The 14,011-nt window shown below is 34.7% G+C and overlaps 1 protein-coding gene across 4 annotated transcripts in view; it reads right to left on the bottom strand.

Moving 5' to 3' along the window:
- The window catches only part of RSRC1 (arginine and serine rich coiled-coil 1), a 483,059-nt gene that overhangs the window by 92,393 nt on the left and 376,655 nt on the right, over window positions 1–14,011 (bottom strand). The gene's annotated exons all lie outside the window — the stretch shown is intronic.

Raw genomic sequence — 14,011 nt, 5'->3', positions numbered from 1 at the left:
AATGATCGCCATTCTAACTGGTGTGAGATGGTATCTCATTGTGGTTTTGATTTGCATTTCTCTGATGGCCAGTGATGATGAGCATTTTTTCATGTGTCTTTTGGCTGCATAAATGTCTTCTTTTGAGAAGTGTCTCTTCATATCCTTCGCCCATTTGTTGATGGGGTTGTTTTTTTCTTGTAAATTTGTTTGAGTTCTTTGTAGATTCTGGATATTAGCCCTTTGTCAGATGAGTAGATTGCAAAAAATTTTCCTATTCTGCAGGTTGCCTGTTCACTCTGATGGTAGTTTCTTTTGCTGTGCAGAAGCTCTTTAGTTTAATGAGATCCCATTTGTCAATTTTGGCTTTTGTTGCCATTGCTTTTGGTGTTTTAGACATGAAGTCCTTGCCCATGCCTATGTCCTGAATGGTATTGCCTAGGTTTTCTTCTAGGGTTTTTATGGTTTTAGGTCTAATATTTAAGTCTTTAATCCATCTTGAATTACTTTTTGTATATGGTGTAAGGAAGGGATCCAGTTTCAGCCTTCTACATATGGCTAGCCAGTTTTCCCAGCACCATTTATTAAATAGGGAATCCTTTCCCCATTGCTTGTTTTTGTCAGGTTTGTCAAAGATCAGATGGTTGTAGATGTGTGGTATTATTTCTGAGGGTTCTGTTCTGTTCCATTGGTCTATATCTCTGTTTTGGTGCCAGTACCTTGCTGTTTTGGTTACTGTAGTGTTGTAGTATAGTTTGAAGTCAGGTAGCGTGATGCCTCCAGCTTTGTTCTTTTGGCTTAGGATTGTCTTGGCAATGTGGGCTCATTTTTGGCTCCATATGAAGTTTAAAGTAGTTTTTTCCAATTCTGTGAAGACACATTTTGGTAATTCTGACAATAGTTTAAGCTTTTTAACTATTATTACATCTGTTGATATCTGTCACCTATGATCAGTGATTTTTGATGCTACTGCTGTGTTTTGGGATGCCACAAACCAGGCCCATATAGGGCAATTAACTTAATTGATAAGTGTATGTGTGTTTTCTGACTGTGCCACCAACTGGCTGTTCCTCTGTCTCTTGCCCTCTCCCTGTACCTCTCTATTCCCTGAGACACAACAATACTGAAATAAGGCCCATCAGCAACCCTACAATAGCCTTTGAGTGTTCAAGTGAAAGGAAGAGCCACACATCTCTCACTTCATATGAAAAGCTAGAAATGACTAAGCTTAGTGAGAACGCATGTCAAAAGCTGAGATGAGGGAAAAGATAGGCCTCTTGTGCCAAACAGTGCGACACGTTGTGAATGCAAAGGAAAAGTTCTTGACAGAAATTAAAAGTGCTCCTCAAATGAACACGTAAATGGTAAGAAAGTGAAACATCCTTATTGCTGATAGGGACAAAGTTTGAGTGGTCTAGGTAGAAAATTAAACCAGCCATACCATTAAGCTTAGCCAAAAGCCTAATCCAGAGCAAAGTCCTAACTTTCTTAAATTCTGTGAAGGCTGACAGAGGTGAGGAAGCTGCTGAAGAAAAGTCTAAAGCTATCAGAAGTTGGCTTGTGAGGTTTAAGGAAAGAAGTAATCTTCATAACATAAAAGTGCAAGGTGAAGCAGCAATGCTGATGGAAAGGCTGCAGCAAGTGATCCAGAAGATCTAGCTAAGATCATTGATGAAGGCGGCTACGCTAAATGACAGATTTTCAATGCAGACAAAACAGCTTTCTAGGAAAGAAGATGACATCTAGGATTGTCATAGGTATAGAGAGGAAGTCAATGCCTGGTGTCAAAGCTTCAAAGGACAAGCTGACTCTCGTGTCAGGGGCTAACGCAGCTGGTGACTTTAAGCTTGAAGCCAGGGCTCATTTCTCATTCTAACAATCTAAGGGTCCTTAAGAATGATGCTAAATCTACTCTGCCTGTGCTCTATAAATGGAACAACAAAGCTTGGATAACAGCACAACTGTTTATAGCATGGTTTATGATTATTTGAAGCCCACTGTTGAGATCTGTTGCTCAGAAAAAAAAGATTTCGTTTAAAATATTATTGCTTATTGACAGTATACCTGGTCACCCAAGAGCTTTGATGGAGACATACAAGGGGATTAATGCTGTTTTCACGCCTGCTAACAGAACATTCATTTTGCAGCCCACAGGTCACAGAAAAATTGACTTCCAAGTCTTATTGTTTAAGAAATACATTTTCTAGGGCTATGGCAGCTATAGCCCTATAAAATGTATTTCTTAAACAATAAGACTTGAAAGTCCTCTGATGGACTTCCAAAGTAAATGAAAACCTGCTGGAAAGGATTTCGCCATTCTAAATGCCATTAAGAACATTTGTGATTCCTGGGAGGAGGTCAAAATAGCAACATTAACAGGGGTTTGGAAGAAGTAGCTTCAAACCCCTCATGGATGATTTTGAAGGACTCAAGACTTCAGTGAAGGATGTAACTGCAGTTTGTGGTAAAAATAGCAAGAGAACTAGAATTAGAAGTGGAGCTTGAAGATGTGACTGAACCTGAGGGGATGAGAAATTGCTTCTTAAGTATTAACAAAAAAAATTGTTCCTTAGATGGAATATACTCCTGTTAAAGATGTTGGGGACATTGATAAAAATGACAACAAATGATTTAGAGTATTATACAAAAACTTAGTTGATAAAGCAGCAACACAGTTTGAGAGGATTGACTCCAATGTTGAAAGAAATTCTACCGTGGGTAAAATGCTATCTAATAGCATTGCATGTTACAGAGAAATATTTTATGAAAGAGTCAATCATTGCAAACTTCACTGTCTTATTTTAAGAAACTGCCACAGCCATCCCAACCTTCAGCAACCGCCACCCTCATCAATGGGCAGCCATAAACATCAAGGTGAGACCCTCCTCACTAAAGGCTCAGATAACTTGTCAGGATGTTTTAGTAATAAAATATTTTTTAATTAAGTCATGTACATTGTTTTTTAGACAATGCTATTATATACTTAATAGACTACAGTACAGTATAAACATAACTTTTATATGCACTGGTAGGGAAATCAAAAAATTTGTGATTTGCATTACTGTGGCATTTGCTTTGTTGTGGTGGTCTGGAATCAAACCCACAGTATCTCTGAAGTATGCCTGTATATTCCCTAAATCTTGAGTTCAGGGTCCTTTGTATTCACTAGAGCATACTGTAAGTTTGTTGTTTAGTTTAATACTTCTCTCACCATGGTGACAAGATTCAAAGTTTATCCTCACAATCGTGTCAGTTTTGCTTTATGTATCCTGAAGTTGTGTTATCAGATGCACACAAGTTATACTTCTTCTACTGTATTGCTGTATTCTGAGATTTTGCATTTTAAACAAGTTCCATGTGATGCTAATGTTGCAGTTCTAGGTTCTACACTTTGAGAAGTATTACTTGAGAATAACAGAAGAGAATACACAAGTTTATTAGGAATTGGAGAGATTATCTGTTAAATAACACATCTTGTGATCCCAAATCTTAATCATGTTATTATGGGCCTCATGATCCAGGATGCAGGAATATTCTTGCTCCAAAAATAAAAAAAAAAAACCTACTGATAGCACAATACCTTGGGTGTTTGGTTCTTTCTTTTGTTAATATCTTGTTGCCAAGATATTTAAAAAAGTCTTTGTTTGTATTTTGCCAAGATAAGATCGTAGATCTTCAAAACGTTTTAGTAGACTTTGTCTCTTCAGCTCATCTGTTTAACCCTAGTACTCAATATATTGCTAAACAACAGATGCTTAATATATGACTCAATGAATACTGCCAAGAAGTCAGAAAGTAAAGATACACTTCATAACCCAGATTTAGAGAATCATAGAAATTGTCCTGTCATTCCATTTGTTAACATTCCAACAGACTGTAGGAGAAGCAGACAGATACATTATTCTTTTTGGGCCATTTAATAACATTATTAAAAATTAAGACCTATAAGTTAAGCAGCTGAATGCTTATGTACGATTAATAAAAACATAAAACCATGCAAGAGATTTCACTTCAAACACCCGAAAGTGATTTCTCTAATATTTATTTTCTTTCAATTTTTTTCTTATGAGATGGAGTTTTGCTCATGTTGCCTAGGCTGGAATGCAATGGGGTGATCTCGGGTCTCTGCAAGCTCTGCCTCCTGGGTTCAAGCAATTCTCCTACCTCGGCCTCCCAAGTAGCTGGGATTACAGGCAGCGCCACCACACCCAGCTAATTTTGTATATTTATTAGAGATGGGGTTTCACCATGTTCGTCAGGTTGGTTTCAAACTCCTGACCTCAGGTGATCCACTCACCTCAGCCTCCCAAAGTGCTGGAATTACAGGCATGAGCCACTGCGCCCAGCTGGTTTCTCTAATATTTCTGAAACATGGTATAGAATCTGGTGTGGATGTGTGTGTGTGTGTGCACACGTGCATGTGTGGGCAAATGTACTTTTAAGCAGAAATTGGGAGATTTATAGATAACAGCTTAATTAAAATGTAAATTTCAATAATTTAAATTTTCAATAATTTTGGTTCGTTTGGGAAAGGTATGCCTGAACCACTTCTTTATCTTGTCCAAAGATCCCCTGGAGACTGAAAACTAAGCAAAGAAATTTAGACTACTTTTCTCAGAGGTATTGACTTGGAACAGCATCATCTGTGCAATGCAGGTTCATTAGAAGCAATCATCTTTCAAAGAAAGGGCTCTCTAAGAACAATCAGAAAATCTCATTTTCCTTAGCATGACCTACGAGATCCTTCACCAAGTGGTTCTCACTCATTTTTCCCAGTCTGCCACTTCATCTCATATCCTTTACACTTCAAACATGAAGAACTTTTTCCAACCTGCTACATATACCACACTCTTTCACAATTATGTGCCTTTTTAAAAAATTGTATTTTAAGTTCTGGGACACATGAGTAGAATGTGCAGGTTTGTTACATAGGTATACACGTGCCATGGTAGTTTGCTGCACCTATCAACCCATCATCCAGATTTTAAGCACCGCATGCATTAGGTATTTGTCCCAGTGCTCTCCCTCCCCTTGCCTTTTTTGTGCTCTAGGTTTGGAAGGCTTTACTTACTCTTGAGATACTACAATTTTTGAGTCTCTCTTCTTAACTCTAGACAGAGCTAGTTGCTCTTGTCGTACATGCACTTTGGCCGTAGTCCTATCACACTGTAACCTTTTATTATTATTTTTATATTTTTATTGTACTTCAAGTTCTAGGGTACATGTGCACAACATGCAGGTTTGTTACATAGGTATACATGTGCCATGTTGGTTTGCTGCACCCATCAACTCAACATTTACAGCAGGTATTTCTCCTAATGCTATCCCTCTCCTAGCCCCCCACCCCATAACAGGCCCCGGTGTGTGATGTTCCCCGTCCTGTGTCCATGTGTTCTCATTGTTCAACTCCCACCTATGAGTGAGAACATGAGGTGTTTGGTTTTCTGTCCTTGCGATAGTTTGCTGAGAATGATGGTTTCCAGCTTCATCCATGTCCCTACAAAGGACATGAACCCATCATTTTTTATGGCTGCATAGTATTCCATGGTGTATATGTGCCATATTTTCTTTATCCAGTCTATCATTGATGGACATTTGGGTTGGTTCCAAGTCTTTGCTATTGTGAATAGTGCCGCAATAAACATATGTGTGCATGTGTCTTTATAGCAGCATGATTTATAGTCCTTTGGGTATATACCTAGTAATGGGATCGCTGGGTCAAATGGTATTTCTAGTTCTAGATCCTTGAGGAATCGCCACACTGTCTTCCACAATGGTTGAACTAATTTACACTCCCACCAACAGTGTAAAAGTGTTCCTATTTCTCCACATCCTGTCCAGCACCTGTTGTTTCCTGACTTTTTAATGATCGCCATTCTAACTGGTGTGAGATGGTATCTCATTGTGGTTTTGATTTGCATTTCTCTGATGGCCAGTGATGAAGAGCATTTTTTCAGGTGTCTTTTGGTTGCATAAATGTCTTCTTTTGAGAAGTGTCTCTTCATATCCTTTGCCCACTTTTTGATGGGGTTGTTTTTTTCTTGTAAATTTGTTCGTTGTAGATTCTGGATATTAGCCCTTTGTCAGATGAGTAGATTGCAAAAAATTTTCCTATTCTGTAGGTTGCCTATTCATTCCGATGGTAGTTTCTTTTGCTGTGCAGAAGCTCTTTAGTTTAATTAGATCCCATTTGTCAATTCTGGCTTTTGTTGCCATTGCTTTTGGTGTTTTAGACATGAAGTCCTTGCCCATGCCTATGTCCTGAATGGTATTGCCTAGGTTTTCTTCTAGGGGTTTTATGGTTTTAGGTCTAACATTTAAGTCTTTAATCCATCTTGAATTAATTTTTGTATATGGTGTAAGGAAGCGATCCAGTTTCAGCTTTCTACATATGGCTAGCCAGTTTTCCCAGCACCATTTATTAAATAGGGAATCCTTTCCCCATTTCTTGTTTTTGTCAGGTTTGTCAAAGATCAGATGGTTGTAGATGTGTGGTGTTATTTCTGTGGCCTCTGTTCTGTTCTATTGGTCTATATATCTGTTTTGGTACCAGTATCATGCTGTTTTGGTTACTGTAGCCTTGTATTATAGTTTGAAGTCAGGTAGCATGATACCTCCAGCTTTGTTCTTTTTGCTTAGGATTGTCTTGGCTATGTGGTTTCCTTTTTGGTTCCATATGAACTCTCAAGTAGTTTTTTCCAATTCTGTGAAGAAAGTCATTGGCAGCTTGATGGGGATGGCATTGTATCTATAAATTATCTTGGGCAGTGTGGCCATTTTCATGATATTGATTCTTTCTATCCATGAGCATGAAATATTCTTCCACTGGTTTGTGTCCTCTCTTATTTCCTTGAGCAGTGGTTTGTAGTTCTCCTTGAAGAGGTCCTTCACATCCCTTGTAAGTTGGATTCCTAGGTATTTTATTCTCTTTGTAGCAATTGTGAATGGGAGTTCACTCATGATTTCGCTCTCTGTTTGTCTGTTACTGGTGTATAGGAATGCTTGTGATTTTCGCACACTGATTTTGTATCCTGAGACTTTGCTGAAGTTGTTTATCAGCTGAAGGAGATTTGAGGCTGAGATGATGGAGTTTTCTAAATATACAATCATGTCATCTGTAAACAGGGACAATTTGAGTTCCTCTTTTTCTAATTGAATACCCTTTATTTCTTTCTTTTGCCTGATTGCCCTGGCCAGCACTTCCAACACTATGTTGAGTAGGAGTGGTGAGAGAGGGCATCCTTGTCTTGTGCTGGCTTTCAAAGGGAATGCTTCCAGTTTTTGCCCGTTCAGTATGATATTGGCTGTGAGTTTGTCATAAATAGCTCTTATTATTTTATTTTGAGATATGTTCCATCAATACCTAGTGTACTGAGAGTGTTTAGCATGAAGAGCTGTTGAATTTTATTGAAGGCCTTTTCTGCACTATTGAGATAATTATGTGGTTTTTGTGTCACTGGTTCTGTTTATGTGATGGATTCCGTTTATTGATTTGCATATGTTGAACCAGGCTTGCATCCCAGGGATGAAGCTGACTTGATCATGGTCGATAAGCTTTTTGAGGTGCTGCTGGATTCGGTTTGCCAGTTATACTGTAACCATTTATTTAACATATTTGTTTCTTATTCACATTTGCCTCCTCAAAACTCAGCCCAGTGCCAATGTGTGCTTACTAAATTAACCATTATTAAACCATTTTCAATTTTAGAAAAGGAAATAAAATACTTGTGAGAAAATAAGCTATAATAGGTGAAAACACTTATTCCTTCAAAATAGCAAATAGCAAAATATTACTTATTTATACTGATTTCTGGTTACATATAACACACTACCCTGGGAATTTGGTAGGATAGTATATTCTTCAGATCCCCATCCAAAGGTTTTTTTTTGTGTGTGTACATCTATAAAAAGAATTGGAAGACATTTCTTCAATATGGCCTCTTCTATAGAATTATCTATTAATCTAGCCATAATGAATTACTATGAGGTATTATAGCAGAGATATTTAGAGAATGGATTCTGAAGCCAGACTGTCTCGGTTTGAATCCTGGCTCTATCCATTACTAGCTATGAGATCTGCAACAAGTATCTTAATCTCTCTGTGTCTTAGTTAACTCATCTGAAATTGTATTGATAATAATACTTCCATGATAAGCCACAGGGTTATTGTAAAAGTTGAATGAGTTCATATATGCCAACCACTCACAATAGTATTATAGCCCAGGGTAGCATATTATATTTATATAAAATATACAATATTATCTATATACCTTTATAGATATTAGCTTTTAAATATAGTAATTATTGTTTAAAATGCATGTGTCTGTTCTATTTATGATATAATTTGTACACTTAAAAAATCTATGTACAAATTTCTAGTAATGAATCCTTTTCTTACAACAAAATTTCATTTAGGGAAATATGTACTAAGTATATGTAAAGTGGTTTCTCCAATATTTCCGAGAAATGGTATAGAATCTGGTGTGTATATGTGTATGTGTGCATGCATGCACGTGTGGGCACATGTACTTTTAAGCAGACTACTGCTGAATCTTTTTCACTTTATAATTTGAGAAGATATATATATATATTTTTAAAGTTTCTGGAGATGCTGTGTCGCAACTACAAATTTAGCTCTGTAGTTCATACTTGCTTTATCTACACTCATAATATTCAACAACACTAATTGTTGCTCCATGATGCATTGCCCTATTATCTCAGTCCACATTAATTCCTCCTGTTAGGTCTGAGAAAACTGTATTTTTCTACTATAGCCAATTGAACAAGTGTCTTTCTTCCCCACTAGACTGCCAACTACTTGAGGTCCGATATCTTACTGATTTTAGCATAGTGTCATATCAGACATGGCTCATTAGCTCCTCGACAAATGTTTATTGAACTAAAGTAAAAATTAACTCACAAAATGATGACTCTGAGGAATTTAATACATTAAAGATTTAATTCCGTTCATGTTATTTAAATGTTTTAGAAACATTTATGACAAGAAAGGACATTCTGAGATTTATCAGTGTCTCAAAAAATTACATTAATTAGTACATTCCATTCTAGCCATATGAATATTAATATTCAGATATAAAATCTGGCATAACTCCTCAAAACTTCTCTTTTTAAGATATATGTGTGGATATATAAAACACACATCTTCTAGTTAAAAGAAGTTAAAACCTCATCTTCTAGTTAAAAGATGTATGTTTTAACTAGAAGATGTATGTTTTATATATCTGCACTCATGTATAAACATGCTTATCTACAATTTTCTAAGCGTAAAGTCTTCCCTTACTAAAAAATTCATTTAGGGTATAATTCAATATTAAAAATTAGAAATATATACTTTCAAATTAAAAGTAAATATATACCTTTAAATTATATATCTTTATCTTTATAGCACATATATTTATATCTATATCTTTATAGCACATATTTAAGAGCAGTACATCTTATGAATTTTCAGAGTAATCATATGTCAAATCAAATAAAAATCTTCAGAACTATAGTTACAGCCACCACAAGTCCTATATTTCCTCATACACAACAAATTTAGATACATAAGGAACAATTTTCTCCTACTGGATAAATTATTTTTTCTATTTTTTTACATTAGGTACTTTTTATTACATCAACATAAAACAATGACACTGACAATAGTATTATTTTATCTTGTGTCAGCATTCTGAAAGCGTGACCTTGAAATTTAATATTATTAAAAATTAAGACCTACAAGTTAAGCAGCAGAATGCTTGTGTAGTATTAATAAAAAAAATGCAAGAGATTTCACTTCAAACACTTGAAACACAAATTTTAAAAAAATAGATAAATAGAAGCTTTAACACAGAGTTCTTTCAAACTACAAATCAGTCAGTCTAGCATTACACAACATTACTATTTTCATTTCAAAGCATAAGTGTGGCACAAGTTATTTTACCAATATTTTTGATTTATGATAAAAGAAAACCTCATTAAATAAAAAACACTTAATGAGTTTGAGATCCTTAAAATATTTTGTACAGTCTTCAATCTAATTTCATCCCATCTCTTTTCAGTATTTTGAATGTTACTCCAGAATGTACTTTCATTTGGTAAAATCTTGTATTTACAACTGGAAGAGCATAATTAAAAACTTTACCCCCATGTGATGTCTTTTGTTCAAGGCAATGCCTTCAGAATTGAGCATAAGTATTCATACTTTTACCAGTAATATTTCAGTCTTCAAAAATTTACCAAAATATGATGAAAAGTCAATGTTAGTGGGGTTAGATCTTTCTTTTTTTCTTTTGTGAATTTCTTACAGGTGTAATGAGCAGGAGCTAAGTGTAACACACATTGCAAGTTGGGTATAGTGTGGTAAATATACAGCACCCGAGTTTCGCTAGGTGGCGCAAAAAGAATAATGTATCTGTCTGCTTCTCCTTCTGTCTGTTGGAATGTTAACAAATGGAATGACAGAGGACAAAGTACCCAATATCGGTGTTTGTAGAATTCTTATCCAAACTAGAATGTTTCTTAATCTATTTTTACTAGAATATAATTCCTTTATAATAAAATAATTTTTAGCACAAAGTAAACTTCAGCACGATGAATAGCTTTCCATTTTTTTCACTGGATATTTTGAACACTAAAACAGAAAATGTCAGGCTTTTTTGGGAAGACACTGTAAATAAAGAATTAGAAAAATTGACATTACCTTACTGAAACCCTACCTAAAAGCATCACCTAATGTATAAGTGAAAATTGCTAGCAAATTACTTCTTACAGCTATAAAAGAATATGTGAATTTTATAATTTATAACATTTTGGAAGTTCTCATATGAAGATTTTTAAACATCACAGAGTAGAGCTGAAAGGGAATGGCCTCGGAATCGGGAAAACTGGATTTTAGTTTTAGCATAGCAGTGATCTAATTGTGATCTGAGCTGCTATTTCTTAAATAGTCAACTAAGAGCTGGATTTGATTAGTTTTAACGTCTTTGGAGTTTCAAAAAATCATTCTTAGACTCTCTAAGAATGAGTGACAATATTATTCTGCCAAGAGATAACTTTATTTTATTTAACATTTTTCAGAGAATAAAGTTTAAATATATATTCTGCTTTAATAGGGGTCAAAACAAAGATTAAAATTTGAATAATCTTAGCAGATATTACAACCAACATTAAGCGGAAAATATGATTAAGATCAGCAATCCATCTAACAAAAATTATGTCTAGAGATATATTTGTTCTTCTCTTTCTAGAAAGGATGATTTTTAGAATTGTTTTTAGATATTTGGACAGATTTTAGATAGATTTAACTTTCAAACCATTATTATTCAATCTGGGCTTTATAAATGTAGTTCTCTATCTGCAATACACTCAGAGCTTCCCAACTATTTAGCTACTACTAAGTGATAGGTGCGCTAAAATATCATCCTCTCAGCCCTCCAGGCAACCAGGCAGGGTCTGAGGTGGCTGGAGTTTGAGAGCAGTAGCCTTTGGCCAAGAGCAGCCTCACCAGTTTAACCTGGTGTACCAACGAAATACATCCTTTTGCATTTCATGACATGAGAAAGATTGAGAAGCATTGTACTGTAGCATCTCTGTATCATCTTATTTTTGCCTCTAATAACTTACTTGGGGAGACCTTTGGAAAAATAAAAATGACTCACTTTCTCCAAAGTAACCTGGAGAATTTCAAGTTTTCAATAATTGCACAATTTCTGGCTGAAATTAATTTCACAAAACAATATAAATACTGATGACTAATAATTCAGAGTATTTTGCCACAAGAAAAAATACGTATAGTTTCTGTGTTAAATAAGCTAATTTATCTAAAACCTATTTAATAGTAAGCAAGCACAGCATTACGTGATGTTATATAGTACGTTCTTGGCTCATCAATTTTAACACTGAATGAAATTGCTACTGATTTTTTAAGTGATCTTTTTTCTCTGTTTTAATATAGAGGACTAAATATAACTTATAAGAAAAAAGGTATATAACAATTTCAAGTGTTATTAAATTAACTTACGAAGCATCACATGAACATATAATTATCTAAGTTGAATTTCTGTTGTTAGTTTGAAAATATATTTTGTAAGTAACTATAGTATATATACATAGACTCACTCTGTGTGTGTATATATATATAGTATTTCTAGATAAACGTCTTCATTTTATTCATAAGATGAAGGCTACAAATGATGTCAATGCTACAAATTATGTAAAGGATATAATGCCTGATATTATGAGAAATATGTGACATGCAATATGCAATATTTTAGGCTAGTTTATATTTCATGGATAGTACTAAATTTAGAAACAGTATGTGAACGAAATTTGTTAATCTAAAATCTTCATAAAAAGTCTCAGTTCTTTCAAAACTATGAAAGCTAACCTCAATTCAAAATGAGTTAAATATTAAACAAACTTCTCCAGAGGAAGAGACTGCAGATAGCTTTGTCAGTGTTATCAGTGAGATTAACATTCTAGTCATAGATTTTTGAGGAAAAAAAATAGTACACCAAGGAGGGACAATGGCTGCCAGGAATGAAAGGTAAAAATCGACAGATAAAATTCAGTAATAGCAATCAGTGCAAAACTCCCCATAGATTCTCTTATGTCCTGGTTACTGCCTACTGTATTAAGACTGCCTTTCTCATCACTTAATGCTTATTTTCATCACTTTGCTTAAAATATTGATAATCAATTAGGGCTACGTCTGTTTTGCCACAGAATCTGTGTCACAGTCTATCAGACTGTCAGGGCCAATTCAATCCTCATTCAAAGTTAATTTTTTCTTCATAAATCTGCCTTTGGAGGAGTCATTAGGCGCAGAACATAGCCGGAGGTGCAATCACCTATTCTCTTTCATTAGTGGCAGGCAGAGAAGGTGAGGGAGATTATTAGAACTTTGGAATGATCACAAAGCAGCGTGCTGCCTGTCAGATCCCCCCAACATTTAATTCATCTAGCCAACTCACCAGCACTCTTTGCCAACAGTTTTAAATGGACATTATTCATGAACATCTGTGACATGCTGAATATTCTGAACTGGAAATGATGAAAAAGCAATGCCCCTTTTGACTTTAAAATTAATTCTATGGTCAAAACAATTAAGTATATAACAAACATGTTTTGTGATGTTATTTTTGGTCACCTAAGATATATTTCAGAGGCAAAACAATTTACTTAAGTTATAACACAAATGTATAAGGGGAAATTAATGCCTAAAAATCAACATTCTCAGTATTAAACAATTTAGAAAATCCTATTTTACCTACATTAGGAATGACCAGAATTTTTCCCCAAAGAGGTATTTAAAATTCACAATATTTAAATATTTATTTAATGTGAAATCTTGTTAAGCAACATACCACAAAATGAAATAACTCAAAAGGATTTAATATAGGACCAATTAAATAAAAAATATTCTATTTGAAATTTTCATTGCCACCACATTTTTTTTAGTACTACACATGTCTTCATTATAAGCAGTGTATTGTGGTAAAGTTAATAGAGAAACTTAGTCTAATTTTAAAAATAGGCAGAATAAATGAAAAGAAAACTTTCTAAATAACGTATTTTCATTTTAAAATCTACCATTAATTTTTTCAAAAAAAGAAAATCTGGGTTGTTTCAAATGCTTTGTTCTTTGAGTGTGCCGCCTTTTATTATTTGGAATAGAAAATTTATGTTAGCTGTTAAGATGGAGATTACAGAGGTTCCTTGTTAGATCTGCTTTTTTGTGGAGATTTATCTTTAAGTTATTTAAACATTTACTCAGAATACCAAGCTGATGACATCAAGATTTTAAATGCTATTATCAAAACCACAGTGTTCTAGCAATGTAAAAACAATTATTAAAGATTAGCTTCAGGAAATAGCTGTACCAGTATTTCCCAAACTGTTCCACACAATGAGGTGCTAAAAGGGTTTTGTGGTCAAATATATTTGGAAAATACTTAGTTGGACAAAATTAAGCTATTTCTTTACTGTACAACTCATCAGAATCTACAATATGCTAACGTGTCTTGTGACT

Source organism: Pan paniscus, chromosome 2, assembly GCF_029289425.2.
Source record: "Pan paniscus chromosome 2, NHGRI_mPanPan1-v2.0_pri, whole genome shotgun sequence".
NCBI lineage: Eukaryota > Metazoa > Chordata > Mammalia > Primates > Hominidae > Pan > Pan paniscus.
The sequence above is the reverse complement of the archived record's forward strand: the minus strand, read 5'-3'. Positions and strand labels throughout refer to the sequence as shown.